General features: G+C 39.1%; 1 pseudogene; it reads right to left on the bottom strand.

The window, feature by feature from the left end:
- Positions 1–12,822: 12,822 nt before the first annotated feature.
- On the bottom strand, positions 12,823–14,311 carry LOC105298496 (annotated as a pseudogene).
- Between the last annotated feature and the right edge of the window lie 469 nt (positions 14,312–14,780).

Genomic DNA, 14,780 nt, shown 5'->3' with positions numbered 1-14,780 from the left:
CATTAATAGCAGTGACAAATGCATGTAAAACACTTAACCATGGTCTGTGATGCAAAGAAAACCCATTTAGGTGTCATTCATCTTTTTCACATTAGTACAATGAGTACTCTCGGCTTTATCTTCTTCTCAGACAACACTTGAATTAGAATATTGCATTTTCCAGAAGCCAGCCTCCTAACTTTTCTTTCTAGCTCCCTTTTACAGAAATGGTTAAGACTTGGAAACCCAAAATATAAAACAGAATCTTTTTTTCCCCCTCCAATTCTCTCTCTCTCAAAAAAAATTCTTTGGAAACACTTTCTCTTTGAAGGGACATAATTTATTTACCAATCGGTTATCTCTAGTGCTTTTTCTCCAAAGGAAATAAACTATGCAAAATAAACTCCAACTCCTGATAAGGTATTTTAAAATTCAGAATCATGAACAGAAGGGAAATGGGGAAAAGAAAAGAAATCAGTGGTGAGGTGTGGAGAAACGGGGTGGGGAGAGGGAGGAGGCAGGTGAAGAAGGGACGGCAGAATGAGAATGGTTGCTCTGAACATGCTCCCTACGTGTCCTGAACCCAGCTTCCTGCATTCACGAACTTGCAGAGCATTACAACTTCAAGAAACTTTAGCAATTGTCCCCTCTACTGCCCTCACACATGCACACACGTAAGTTTTACAGGTGAGAGAAACTCTAAGATGTGGTGAGAAAAAGTTTTGTTGACAGTCAGGAGAACTGCATTTGACTAACTGTGCCCTTGGCAGGTCACTTAACTGCTCCAACCTTCCATTTCCATACTAGTAAGAGTAGGAGTTGGGCTCGAAGATTCCTTTGTCCCTTTCACCTTTGGCTTATCTTGAAATCGGTCCTGGAGAAGTTACTTGTGCAATAATATAGCTAGAGGCAGGGCTGGGCTAGACCTGGGGTCTCCTGAGGAATCATTAAGGTTTTCACAGCTTCCTTTGGGAGGTAGTGGTTTGTGAAGATGTTTATTCCGTGGGCTAATGCAGGCGCCCATCTTTCTGAGCTGTCTGGTGTTTCTCCAAACCTCTTTACAATTTTGTCTTCTGTTTTCAAATTTTCCTTGGTGAATCAAGTCAGTCTGCACAAGATATCCTGGCACAAGCAGCCTGGCTCATTTTTACTGTGAGCGTGAAAAGCCTAGAAAAGAGCAGTCTGTTTACTAATGGGAGCAATGAGGCGGCACCTCACTAGAGCAGAAAAGGGAAATCAGGTAAGTGCTTTGGAGGGCAGGGGCCAAGAATCAGACCCTCTGTCTTGCCTCTCCAACCTCATTTCATCCGCCACAGCTGTACAGAGGGACTCTGGGACTCAGTGGACAGGAGGGTCAATGTTGGCCATCCTTCCTCTCTGCTCTCCAGATACACACTTAAAAGACTCCCAAAGGGATTTCTTACAAACTTGAGTTTCTGATTTAGAAGAAAATGTTTCCAGATATTAAAAAAAAAAAAAAAAAAACACACTTAAAAGACTCCCAAAGGGATTTCTTACAAACTTGAGTTTCTGATTTAGAAGAAAATGTTTCCAGATATTAAAAAAAAAAAAAAAAAAATCACAACAAGCTCCAACATCATACAAAAGAAAGGAAATACTTAGGTTTGAAATGTTGAAGGTATATTAAATAAGAGATAGAATTTTGGTTATGCCAGATATGAATGCCAGTACTATAGGAAAGAACCTCATAAAACATATCAAGCCCAGGCAAAAATAAAACAAGCAAAAATAGAATATCATTTGAACTATAGCAGGCCCATAAATTCAGCTCCAAAATTACAAGCCAACACACATACTATATTGTACAACTGAGCCTGAAAAAGGGGAAATTAGCAATAAACCAAAAAGCTTTTAAAAGTAACATAGTGAAGTAGAAAAAACTTCATAAAGCTGCAAAAGTCAGAATAAGTACTATCTGGGAAGAAACAGCAACAAATCTGTGATTTTCCTTTTTAAAGATTCTGGATTGCAGAGTGCATATGAGACGGTGGATGAGTCAGTCTGGGTGGGTAGGTTTAGTGTGTTTGACAAATAAGTTTTGCTTCTCACCAGGACATTTGGATACTGCATAAATAGAAACCTTCTTTTCATCTTGCAAAGCATAAGGAAGTGCTTTCTCAGAGTGAATATTTTCCTCAAATCACTTGGAAAAGAGAAAGAACATTTATTTCCATGTTTCTCATATCTAGCAAACTCTACTGACCTCAGGTTGAACTTGAAAATATTGTTCTAGTACAACCTCTCTATAAATTCCAAGCTTGCCTTTCTTTACCATCTGTCAAAGGTCTTAGAAACATCTCTTGCAGTACCTCACTCATTAAAGTACGCTTTTTGTTTTGTGGGGGGTGGGTTAGAATACTCTCTCATGTAAATGCCATTGTGTGACATTGGGCATGGGCAATGACAGAATGTCGCCAGCGTCCCGACAAACCTCTGGCTGTGCTGGCTGATCGGGCTACGGTACTGAATGCTGGGTAAGACAAACTGTCGGGTGCTTTGGCAACTACTTGTAAATCAAGATATCCTTTTTACTTGCTTGAGCCTATAGCTGGGGCCTGGAGAGAACAGAGAGCCCTTCCGGTACTTCTGGAGAAGCAGGCCTCAGTGCGGCATTCGCCGTGCCAGGCTGTCGTGTTTCTGAAATGCTGAGCTACTCTCGCATCCATTTCCACCCAGATGCAGCTCCCGGGCTGCCCTGTCGCTAACCTCCTGTTGCCAAGGCCCAAAGTTTGCAGTGCCAGAGGTAGGTTCTGTTTTCGGAAGGTGATACTCTGCTCTCCAGTTGCTACCTGCTTCTTACCTGAAGTATTCAGCGCCCTGCAAAATCTAAAATTCAAATTTGCCATTCACATCTTGTGTTATTAGACTTGTTTATTTCAAAAGGGGAGGGAGGAAAGATAAATATACATATATATGCCCTAAAGAGTGAAAGGAATTGTCTGAAGGAAACAGATCAAGTAAATTGTTTTTCAATTTACTTGTTCCTCCACTGCTATTTTCTTTTAGTTTCTCTTATTTAGTCTCTGACCCACTGTTGGATCTAGAATACAGATCACTATCCTTAGAAGGAAACTGAATAATTAAAGGTCATTCAATATACCGTCATTCTTTTATATAACCTCCAAGGGAAAGGCACTTAGGGCTAACAATGCTGTACGATTCAATTCTGTAAAAGTAGAATTATCATTGTAATCCTAGAATGCCATGCTTTTTACTCAGCATAGGCCCTGATGTTCATTCTTAAATAGTTACCTTTATGTTTATTTGCCAGGGTATGTAATAGGGTAAACATTCAAAACACTTTTTATTTCTTCAAAGAGCTGATGTTTAAAGATCTCAAATACCTGTACTTATCTTAATTGCCATATATATACACACACACACACACACACATATATATATATATATATACGCACACATTTAATTGGCAAATATACTTATTTAATTGCCGAACATATACATTCATGTATGTATATGTGTATGTAGATATTTGACTTCCATATATATTTATTCCTCTACGATATATTCTGTTTTCAAAAAACTCAGATTTTCTCTTTGTTTTAGATCAAATCTTAAACATAAGATACAACAGTATTTAATTTTCATTCATCTACTAACTATAGAAATTCCATGAGAGTTGTTATCGAACATAGGAATTCTATGAATTTAGTGTGGCAGTCCTTGCTTGCCTGCCTGTAGAAATACTGGGAAAAGGTTGGCACGTACACATGCATATTTCTCCTACTGGGAAATGTCTGCTTGGAAGGACTGGCAGGATTTCTCCACTTTTGGGCGAGGAGCATGGGCTGAATGGGGGGTAAGCTGAGAGTCAGGCTGCCCCTAATACATCTGGACACTCTCGGTTGGACCATGTACAGCAGAAAAGTCTGATTTTACATTAGCTGTTGCTTCTTGTCTAGAGGGCTTCCTAACATTTTTAATATGATGTTACTCATAAAAAATAAAAATATCTGTATTGCAAACTGGGGTAAACACAAGAGTTATTTGGAACATAGTTGAGGATCCTCTATGCTACAAGTGAATTACTCAAGGGCTTGGACCCCTCTGACCCTGGCTGCCCAAGGACAGAGAGCATCCTTCCTTACCTTGCAGCATACCAGCTGTAATCCAGACCCTAGTTCAGCAGCCCTGGCTAGGCAGGTTGCAAAACAGGGAAGGTTTGTCTTTTCTCCCCATCTCCATCAATTTTATGTTAAATACTGTTAAATATTTAATAAAACTCTAAAAGACACAGTAACCAGGCTTTTTAATGTCCTACATGTAATGATGAGAGCTCTTCAGGTATGAAACACAAATCTGGCAGCTTTATATCTGGAATTACACTTGTTTATCTTAAAAATGTATCAAAGAAAAAATGGATTATTTTTTCATCTTTACTTCCACTTCTTTATGTTCTTTCTTGCATATGTTACCCAGGCCTGCCACCATTCAGAAATCACCCCTTTACTGGCCCCAGTTAAAATTACCATTCTCCGATAATTAAAGTAACAGGTGAAGATGAGAGTAAAGTTTAACTCTATGCATTTAAAAGTTTGTGACCATAAATCAATCTTTAATTATTGGAACACACACTGAAGCAAGAGGCATTCTTAATTTCCTCCCAAACTCTCTGGGACTCTCTCCTCCTATTAATCTTATTTTTAAAGGAGTAGAATATAGGAAAGCAGTTCTTCTGCGCCAAAGAACCTCCCCTTCCACACTGGAATCCCTTCCTTTCTTCCCAGGTTCAAGAAGAGTCACCAATTTGAGAGAGTGTATATTGGCACAGGTAGCTGAATTCTCATATCTTAAGTCAAAATTGGATGAAAAGTGCTTCTTTTATCCTTTATCAAATTGTCTTGAGAAGTTTACTTTTGGGCTAAAAACATCAAAATATCTGAAAGTTCAGCTCCATGCTCAAAAATGGAGAGAGTGATCATAATACTACAAAGACAAAGCAGTGTGCCTCCTGCTTTCAGGTGACACCTGACTGCTCACTGGCAGCATGGCGGTATGGTGAGGGTAGCTATCAGGCCAAGAGAAAGAACAGGGCTTGGAATCTCAAAGACTGGAGTTTAAATCCTGATTTGGCTGCTTCCCAGAAGGGTGATTTTGTGTTGATTACTAAAGATCTCTGAATTGTCTCTAAAAGTAGGCTATTAACCTTAGCCGAGATATGAAAAACAACCTAAGTGTCCCTCTATGGGTGAATGAATAAAGAAATTGTGATATATATATATGTAGATATATATCTATAGAAAGGAATATTTGCAGGCATAAAAAGAATGAAATCTTGCCATTTGTGACAACATGGATGGACTTCAAAGGCATTGTGCTCAGTGAAATAAGCCAGTCAGAGAAAGACAAATACTGTATAATCTCTCTTATATATGGAACCTAAAACACACAAAGAAACATCGATACTGAGAACAGACTGGTAGTTGCTAGAGGAGGTGGCTAGGGGGTAAGAGAAGTAGGTAAATTGTTTTTTTGCTTTTTTTCGTTTTTCAAGTTTACATAAATTGAAAACAAAACAAAACAACAAAACAAAACGAAAAAGCCTTAGCTCAAAGAAGTTGATGTGCCAGTGAACTGAGATGCGGAACTTGCTGAGCACAAGGGATCCCGTCTCTAAGAACCAGCCAGACATTAAACATGTGATGCTAGACTATGGCTACTCTAAGACTTTCTCAGGCCTCTACCTTGCCATATGGTTTTGGATTTTGATTAGGGGAGTCCAGAGGTAACTTTCTTTTCACCCCAGTCTTGGGGGTAGGAAAAGAATAAAGTAGGACTCGCCTCTACACTGTCTTGCCCTAAATTTGTAATAGCAAGCCAGCCTTCCCCGGGAGGCCAGAAACTCTGGAGAGCTGATCGTACTGTCCTGGAGACCTGCTGTCTCAGAACACCAATGTCTGAACTGAGATCGGATCTTGGGGATGTCTCTTGTTCCCTCTTGTCAGGGCTCAATCTCCATCCCTGCTGCCCATTAGGATTTCATAAGGAACGTTAAAAAATACTAGTAACAAAGCTCTTGCTCCAGAGATTCTGATTTAAATGGTCTGAGTTAAGGCCTGAGCGAAGGTAATTTTTGACCGCCTCATGTGACCCTAATGTGCAGCCAGCACTGAGAACCCCAGCTCTAGATATTGCAGATCTAAGTGACCTGAGGCATTAGAGGTCAAAGTTGGAGGTGTCTGATGATCAGATACTGGAGAACCCTCTCTCTCAGGCAAGGACAAGTGCGAAGGAAGTGAGTAAAATTAGCTCTACCTGGAACGAGTTCTGGGCTCTGATAAGTAGCCCTTTCTTGTCTGCTCCTGGGTTCCAATTTTCTGAGTAGCTGTTAAATAACAGAACACTGCAGATTTTTTACAACATAACTCCAGAAGCCTCATTAAAGCTGATATCATTATGGACTTTTAAATCTCCTGCCTACATTTAGTTCCTTTATTTCTGAATTAAGAAGTACTTAAAATGTAATGACTTACTTGAATTGCTCGTTCTATAATGGTGGTTATGGAGCTGTGTTCTTAAACCACTGCGCGTGGAGGATGTTTTCACCACGTCAGAGAGAGCAATGTGAAACCTTCAAATTATGGGAACAGAACCAAGATGTCCTGATTTCCAGTCTTATCTATCAATTAAAGCGCGTAATACGACTCACAGAAGGCCGCTCCTCTCCTTGAAATAATGAGACGTGCATGTTTTTTTCTTTCTTTTACTGCCATGGATCTCTGACCAGCCGTAATGACCACATTTCTTTTCTGCCTCATCTGAGGAAAATCCTTTCTTACCCATTCTTGATGAAATCTAATTTCATCTTTGTCTACTCATGCACCCAATAAACTGAAGGTCCTTTTGCTAGAAACCATGGCTCCCCACAAGTGAACAAAGCCTCAAACTGAGTAACAGTGATCTCAAGCATCTTAGAAAACAGAAAAAGTATTTACTCTGTCATAGTTAAATAATTAGAAGCTACCTTAAGAACCATATTAAAACTAAACTTTAATGCAAAAATAAATATTTCTGACAGATATCTGCACAAGGAGAAGATTCACTTAATTACTTGATCCCAAATCAAAGTCAAAGGGCCTCGCTGTCTTTACATGATTTCCCTCCCCAACTCAAAAGATATTAATAGCAATTGTTAAGGAGAAAAATTAAAACCCACAGTGTTCTGGTGAAGCCAGAATGGATTTAATTACCTTCAGTCAATTCGGGCAAGAGAGCATAAGGATGGTTGTGAAAATAAGCTCCTACTAAATCAGAACCTGTCTCTCATCCTAATGACAGTAGGGCTAGGAAAAGGAAGAAAGTTTTAACGTCTAACTTGCAGATGGTGGCTGCTATAGGAGCTATGGGTGATATTCCCATAGAGAGAAATTCAGAAAGTGAGCTCCCAGGGTTCATTACTAGTTCACTTGGCATAGTGGATTCCTTCATTCCACAAGTATATATCAGTGCTAGGCACTTATTAGACATAGCACAATGAGTTTATTGGCGGTGTAATATCTCATTAGGCAGGCGTGGTGACTCTGTTAAGTAGATCAGCTGGACCTGCTTGGGTTTTAGTGTATCCTGCATATAAAATGATCTCTGCTTCCATGGTCCCAGAGTGGCATTATACATCATTTACAAGTGTTTTGGAAAATCATCCATTTATTTCTGCTTTTAATTTTATTTTTATAGAGTTGGGATCCATAAAATTAAAATTCTTTACATTTTCTCTCTATTTCTAGTTACTTCACTGATATATTTCCTTGATTTCACGTTATCTTCTTATATTAGGGGCTTATCAATATGTTGTAGTATCAATATAATAATTAACTGTATATGCAAATCATTGTTATATGTCATAAATATATAAAGCATATATAATTTAGTGGAAAAAAACAAGATGCACAAAAATACGTATATTGTAATGGGGAGTGTTAGGGGACTGGAGAAAGAAGTCAGTTTTTATTCCCACCCCACCTTCTGTATCATTTACATTCTTTGCTGTGATTCAATTTAATAATAAAATAACTTTTAAATGAATTAGAGAATCCAGACAAATATTAGACGGAGTTCATTTCACATACCGGGGGCCTATTTCTAAAGTCCAGGGGTGTCAGTCAGCCTTATGGACTTAAGCTTCAGTTCTACTGAACTTGATTGTGCTTTTGATACCTGGCAGTGTGTCATCAGGGTGGATTGCCAAAACACTTAGGGGAAGTCACTTGATCAACTTGTCCTTGGCACAATGGCCATTCTGAAAATAGACATACTCTAGTGAATAAGTTGTGCTAAAATCTTATTCCAAACGTTCAGTTAATTGAGTACATGTTGTGTTTGAAAAACATGTTTTAAAATGTGGAATTGTTTTACAATAAAGTGAAAAGCCCTGCCTTAATTACAGTATTTAGTTTTGAGACATGTCCTCCTATGATCTGTAGTGTCCTTCTGGGCTGGCTCTCCCTTGCCCTGGTCCGTTTAGGGATTTCCAAGCATTCAGGGCATATGCCAAAGCAGGAAAGATTCTTGTGTCTGGAAGTGAGAGAAAAAGAACATGTAGACAAATTTGCTAATACAAATACACACATACACAAAACTAGAAAAGTTCTTTTTGCAGCATACGTACCCTAAATAGGGTTACTCTTTTTTATTCTAAGGTGAACTTTTACAAATTCATTCAAGACACACAAAGATAAATGGACAAAGGCTATAAACCAAAACTTCTTAGATGAGGAAACATGATTCATTCATTCATTAATATAGTTTTGTTTGAGTCTTGAGATGGGAGCCTCACATATTTGTCAGAAGGTCCCTAAGTTAGTCAAATCAGGGGAGAGGACCTCACTGCCTATGCAGTAGGAACCTCCATTAATATTCCTGGACTTGTGACCACAAAGAGCACCACTTTAACTTAAGGCAAATGGACTTGCCAGGAGCACTGCTAATACCTCTCTACTGCAAAGGCGTATTGTGTACTGTGCTTACTTAGTCTGTAGTTTTCAGAAAGGCAGACATGCTATAAGTGCCAACAACACGAATCACCAAGTCATACCTGGTACCATTCTTCAGCCTCTGGGCCTTGCTTCTAGCATAAACCATTTCCATTGTGCCTCACATTCCTGTTTACCCCCTCCTCACCTACACAGTAATTGCTCAGTAATGTAGGACACAGAAATTAAGGACGTGATTTAGGACATAAGAGTAAGGTAAAAGCGATAGGGACAGAGCAAGTAGATAAATTCATAAACTCCTTCAGATACTATAGATCTTGACAATTTGTTGGATGGGGGATGTTGATGAGAAAAAGGGAGGAGTAATGGATGGCACCCAGGTTTCTGATGTGAGCCCCTGGGGGATCACAGTGCCAGTAACCGAAATGGGATATTACAAGAGGAAGAGTATGAGATGGAGATGAATTCAGTTCTGAACATGTTGACTTTGTTGAGTTTGGTCTATGAGATACCAGAAGAGAGATGTCGCGAAGGGTTTGGTTACATTCATCTGGAGTTAAGCAGAGATCTGGGCTGGAGATACGTATTTACTTGTCATCAGCATAAAGATGGGAATCAAGCCATCCATGGGTGTGGATGAGAATTGCTTAAGACTTGTTTGGAGTGTGAGATGATAAGTGAGCCCAAGCTAGAGTCCTGAATGACCCCAATTATTTAGGGATGGGTCAAGGAGGAAGAGCTAATAAAACAGTCAGAGAGGTAGAAGGAAAATTAGGAGTGTGCCTTTGTTCACACTGATCCCTTTCCCTGCAGTGACCTCCTTTTCTTTGCAGAGTAAAATACAGCTAATCCTTCAAGACATCCCAAATGTCTCTTTGATGAAGCAAAACTTTCTTGATTCACTCTCTACTTTTCCAAGTGTAATAAAAACTGCTCTCGGTTCTCTGCTTCTATAGCACTTCGAAAAAAACCCGAAAAACAAAATTGTACACATAGCCACCAAAGACGCTTCTTGCCTCCATCCCCACTATTTCCTGAGCCAACAGCATAAGAATATGGCAGGTGATTCTAATTTATCTTTGTTTCCTAGCACCAAGCAGCACATATAAAATGATCAATAAGTGTTTAATTAGTTTTATTTGCCTGGTGTTGAAAAGTTTGTTCCTTATTCTCACAAAGATTTCAGCCCAGTGGTACACATTATTCAGAAAAAATATCTATACGTTTTTACGAACTGCTGCTTTATAATGAAATCTATTTCTTGTACAACATTGCAAGTTAATTAGTTTGTTATTATTCGCGCCACACCTACTTCCAAAAAGGATTTGAGATAGCTTGCAATGAGTCACAGGAATAATTACATCTTTAAAAACAGCATGAAAGCATCATGCAGTGGAAAAGGTGATAACATTACCTGATAAATTAAACCCAGGAAAGTTGCTGCAATTGAGATTAAGATACAGTTTTGCACTTCTTAGCAAACAAGGTGATGCATTCTCTTTTTCTGAACAGCCCTGGGATTTTTGTGGGACTTTGTGTAGGTGGAGGACAGCACATAGGCACATTAGTCAGACCAGCTAAAATTCTGCTTAATTATATCCTTAAACTATTTATTTGCAATGTTAAATATAATATGCTTATAAGTGGCCTGCGAATTAGAATAACAAAAAATAACTCTCGTTTGCAGAAGAAACTAAATAGGCCTTCTGTCCTGCAGAATGAGGATGCTTTTTTAAGGTAAAAACATTTAAAGGTGTCTTATAATTGCATTTTTAGAATATGTTGCTTGAGGATACATGACAAAAACTACCATAGATTTAGTAACCATTTGTTTTCTATTAATTAAAACATAATATTATATGAATATATTTTTAAGAGACGGTAAAAATATTTGCATAAGATTAGGTATATAGTATAGAGACATTGTTTGGTGAATACATTGATCTGAAATGTTTTTTCAGTAGCTCCAGGAGTCTTCTGATTAGAGATTAGGAACAACTATCTAGGTGAGTGGTTTTCCAAGATATTATTGTAATTAGTTTGTTTAGTAGTAATTGGCTGCGTAGGTCTTTGTTTAAAGAACTCACACTCTGGAAATCAACAAATCACAGTTCTGATTAAGACAGGAATTGGATCCTACCTGATTTGGTCTAGAAAGAAACTTATTAAAAAGGCTATAATCATCCCACCAAAGTTATACTAAAAAGAGAATATTATTAAATATCAATTTTCTTGGCATCTAATGTTAGCTTCAGCATACGCGTTTAGATATCCATGACTTTACGGCACTGCCTTTTATTTCACATTTCCAAAACTGCAAATGTCTCCTGAGAACTTTCCCAAAACCCTTGAAGATGCTTTAGATTCTGTATTAGTCAAACACATACACTTTGAGAAGAAAATGATATTCCGTAATTACTTTATAAAATCAGATGGAATTCAGATTTTTCCAACTTTTACCAAAAAAGGGTAAGCTTGAGGTACATTCTTTCTCCAATTCTTTTTAAGTTCTATCTGCTGCTGACTCTAGCTCCTTAAGGGTAGAGACAGTTTCCTACTGAGCCTCGTATTTCTGGAAGCATTTAGCATAGTCTGAGTTTGCAGAATTTAATTCAATTAAATGTAGATCTTTATCCAAATATAAAAGATAGAGGTGCCTTCTTACTGTCCTCTCTACTCTTCTAATCCCATCCTCCCACCTTTCATCCTCAGACCCAACTCTATACCCAGTCATTATGAACATCCATCCTTAAGTTCCCACATGGCTCTCCCTGGACTTGCCTTCGGCTTTTTGCAAATAGCTATCTCTTCTACCGAAAAATTCTACCTCGCATTATGCCTGGCTACATCATACTCATTTTTCAGGTCTATGTTTTTTGTTTGTTTGTTTTTTGTTTTTTGCCTCTTTTCTGGGAATACTTTAGGACTCTGTAAATCTGTTAAGTACTCTTCAACAACGCACCATGGCATCGTAGCCCCCATCGAACTATTGTAATTGAAATACCCCCACTAGATTGTAAACCTGAGGAGGGCAGGTGGGCTATGTTACTTTATTTACCTGCATATCCTCAGGATCTTAGCACAATTACAGAAACTTAGTAGGTACTCAGTAAATACTTGCATGAATAAGCAAATGAATAATAAGTATAATGATCAGGAATCCTTTTTTTCAAGAATCTTTTCTCCCAGAATCTCTTCAGCAATTATGACTTCATTACTGACACTGTGACACTGTTTTATGCGAGCTGTTACTGCTGAACATGCTCATGAAGCTGGAAGTGCTACAGGATTAGATCTTGCAGCCGTGCCACACCATCATTTTCTGTGTAGACAAGGATGGAACTCGGGCTCCTTGCCTTCAGCTGAAGGATGTCAACTTGGCCTTCCTCCTCCAGTTCCTACGGTGTCATCTAGTATACCATTGGATAAAGGAACAGATCTCTTTATTTTTATTCATTCAACAGGCATTGATTAAGGGCCTCCTGGAAAAAAAAAAAAGCCGTGGACTTGGCACCCACTCAAGAACCAGAATTCAGCTGAAGCATGTCATCATCTCAGCAATCATGAGCCAAAAATGCCGGGCAAAGAATGGGTAAAGTGAAAACTCTTACAAACCATTCTGAGAGTGCTCTTTAAGTTACAAACATGATTGGAAAAATCCTTCGATAAAGCCTTTTTGTTCTCATTAAATTTTGTTTTAATGGGTCTCAAAATTCTGTGACAGATTTTTGGCCAAGTTGTTTCCATTTAAAAGTACTGATTTTAAAAATGAGTAACTTAAAAACTGCCACACAAAAAACCCAAATGGTTCACAAAACTTCTCCTTTCCTTTTGAAGGTTTTATGATGCACTGTAATCATTAACTGTTTTTTTATTATATTAAATGGCCATTTGAGACAAACAGTTCTGAGACCATTCTTTCACCACAGATTAAGACTGCGATGGCAGGTATTAGGGATAATATTGATTTAGCCTTCAGAGCTTTCTGGGAATACCTGGTGACTTTGCCAGCTCCAGCTGCCTTCTTGTGCACTACTTTGATGACACTCACAGCAACTGTTTATCTCATGTCATGAGCTGCCCAGAGGAGGACAGTCAGAGAAGCCCTCAACACATCTGGGCTTGCCAGAACCATATCAACGATAGAAGCATCACCAGATTTTCAAAAACTTTGGGCCATCTTCCAGCTTTTTCCCAGAATGATAATCAATCTTCTTCAGCTCAATGAATTTGCAAGCAATGTGAGCTATCCAGCACAAGTACCATATCGGCACTGATTTGGCCTGGGTGGTTCAGGATAATCACCTGAGCCATAAAGGCAGCTTCTTCCACTGGTGCGTCATTTCTGCTGTTACCAGCCACATTGCCATGATGAACATCTTCGACAGACACATTCTTGACACTGAAGCCCACACTGTCCCCAGGCAGAGCTTCACTCAAAGCTTCATGGTGCATTTCAACAGAGTTTACACAGTTGCAATGGTGACTGGAGCAAAGATGACCATCATGCCAGGTTTGAGAATACCAGCCTTCAATCGGCCCACAGGGACAGCACAAATACCACTAATTTTGTAGACTTCCTGGAGGGCAGATGCAAGGGCCTGTCAGTTGGATGAGCTGGTGGTAGAACGCAATCCAGAACTTCAAGCAGTGTGGTTCCACTGGCATTGCCATCTTAATCCTTTTCTATCCCTTATACCAATGCATGCTGTTAGCACATGGCTCTAGCATGTTGTCACCATTCCAACTAGAAATTGGCATAAATGCTAGGGTTATAGCCAATTTTCTTAATATAGGTGCTGACTTCCTTAATGAATTCCTCGTATCTCTTCTGGCTGTAGGAAGTGGAATCTATTTTGTTAATACCAACGATAAGTTGTTTCACACCCAGCGTGTAAGCCAGAAGGGCATGCTTACAGGTCTGCCATTCTTGGAGAGAGCCGCTTTCAATTCACCAACACCAGCAGCAACAATCAGGACAGCACATTCAGCCTGAGATGTGCCTCTAATTGTTTTTGTTAAAGTCTCTGCGTCCTGGGCCATCAACGATGGTCACATAATACTTGTTGATCTCAAATTTCCACAGGGAGCTATCAGTGGTGATAACCACACTCCTGTTCTGCTTTCAGTTTATCTGAGACCCAGGTGTACTTGAAGGAGCTTTTCCCATCTCAGCAGCCTCCTTCTCAATTTTTTTGGTGGCTCTTTTGTTGATCACACTACATCTTTGGATCAGATAACCAATAGTGGTAGACCTTCCCGAATCAATGTGTCCAATGACGACGGTGTCGATATGAGTCTTTTTCTTTCTCATTTTTGCTTAGATTTAGTGGCGGTTTTCACAACACCTGTGTTGTGGTGGCAACCCCATTGTGAAGAAGCTGATCACGTCTTAATATGTGCCTTTCCTCATAGTAAGGAATCATCCCCACCCTCTCTTACAAAAACAGATTAAGGCACACTTAGAGCCATCTGGAAGAAGACGCTGGTTGATTAGGGTTCAGTCTCTCTCCTTAGAGAACAGCTTACACAAAATTACACTGAATAGAGTTTCAGAATCAAGCTGCTTTTTCTCTTTTCCTTTTACAATATGCACTTTACAGAATGCATAGTGATCTCTCTTAAGACATTTTTCTCTTTTATTTCCTAGTCTCTTTCTGACAGAAATTCTTTTCTTTGAAGAAAAATAAAGCTTTTCTTTCATTGCCTCTATTCCCTTGATGACATGAAGTATTCAATCACAACCAATTTACAGATAATGTTGTGCTAGTTTCTTCTGTGTGTTTGTCAGTTTCGTCACCTGTGCCAGATTGTCAAATGCATGCCCTAGAT

Source organism: Pteropus vampyrus, unplaced genomic scaffold, assembly GCF_000151845.1.
Source record: "Pteropus vampyrus isolate Shadow unplaced genomic scaffold, Pvam_2.0 Scaffold155, whole genome shotgun sequence".
In the NCBI taxonomy this organism is placed as follows: Eukaryota; Metazoa; Chordata; class Mammalia; order Chiroptera; family Pteropodidae; genus Pteropus; species Pteropus vampyrus.
The sequence above is the reverse complement of the archived record's forward strand: the minus strand, read 5'-3'. Positions and strand labels throughout refer to the sequence as shown.